Here is a 1,518-nt window from a genome sequence, read left to right on the forward strand (position 1 = left end):
CCTCAGCCTCCCAAGTAGCTGGGACCACAGGCACCTGCCACAATGCCCGGCCATTTTTTGGTTGCAGCCGTCGTTGTTTGGCGGGCACCAGCTGGATTCAAACCCACCATCTTAGGTGCATGTGGCCGGCGCCCTAGCCACCTGAGCCACAGGCGCTGAGCCAAATAAAACTCTTAAAGGAAAATTTGTCAAGGAATTTTCACGTGACCCAGTTGGTTATAATTTATGAAATTTAGTTACCTATTTCCCTTTAATTTAAAAATCACACTATAGGAAGTTTTTTTACCTTTTCAGTAAATAGCCTAAAAGAAACAATCCCTGAGTTGTCTGTATTAAAATTTTAGCTAACTAAAAAAAACTAAACTTTACAAAAATTAAAATTTACAACCATGTAATCCTCTCTATTACCTTTAGAATCTTTTGACTTATAATCCCATTTGAACAAATGTTTTAAGCCTTTAGTATTTAACAAACTTTTCAAAAGGTTCTCTGCCACTAAAGCAGAACACATCTATTGGGCTCATCTATTGGGTTTTAAATTCAATCTTTTTAAAAATATTAAGGCCTCCAAAAATCTGAAAAAGACATATTAGGCTTATTCAATGTGTTAAAACTATATACAAATATTATCAAATATAAAATGGTGGTTAATTTTCTATAGATTATATTTATACATATACATATATTCTAATATTATAAAATATTCTGTATGAAGGTATGTTATCAATAATAATTTTTTAATTTATCTCAAAAAATACTTTTTATAACTAGCTAAGTCCAAAGTTTATCCTTCAAAAAAGGTAACATAAAAATTGACAAGTTCTCCTAAATATTAAACTTCCAGACCCTCTGGCCTTAGATAATCATAAGCTGATACACTAATTTCTCAAAAAGAAATATTTTCTATGTCAATACAACAGGCTTCAGCCTCATATACTTTACCAAACATTAACATACCAATTATGTACCAAAACAGTAACATATCAATTCAAATTACCTCAAAACAGGCAATAGCCTGTGTTATACTGGTAATACTTTTCGAATCTTCCTTCTTAATTGGCAAATTCAACATATTACAAGAATACCCTACAACCTCACAAAATAAGCCATTATCAAATGCGCTAATTACACCTTAAAAAAGAGGAGATGTGACCCTCATACTGCTCACCCCAGAGATATTATCAACAAAGCCCTTATTAATCATTTCAATCAGAATCCTGATAATTTTCTACATTTCAACAGCAAGGGATGTTTGTGTCAACAAGTGTCCTTGCAATCCTTAGACTTGACTTAATGGGAAGGACCAAATTTGGTCTTAACATGGGGGAGAGGGTATGTATGTGTTTCCATGCCAACAGGACCCGCATGGTTCCCTATAAAAAGAACCAAACATGGCCTGGCACCCATAGCACAGTGGTTATAGCTCTGGCCACATGTAGTGAGGCTGGCAGGTTCAAACCCAGCCCAGGCCAGCTATGACAATGATGACTGGAACAAAAAAATAGCTGGGCATTGTGG

The sequence above is a fragment of the Otolemur garnettii genome, unplaced genomic scaffold, assembly GCF_000181295.1.
Source record: "Otolemur garnettii isolate 467f Iridium unplaced genomic scaffold, OtoGar3 scaffold00016, whole genome shotgun sequence".
In the NCBI taxonomy this organism is placed as follows: Eukaryota; Metazoa; Chordata; class Mammalia; order Primates; family Galagidae; genus Otolemur; species Otolemur garnettii.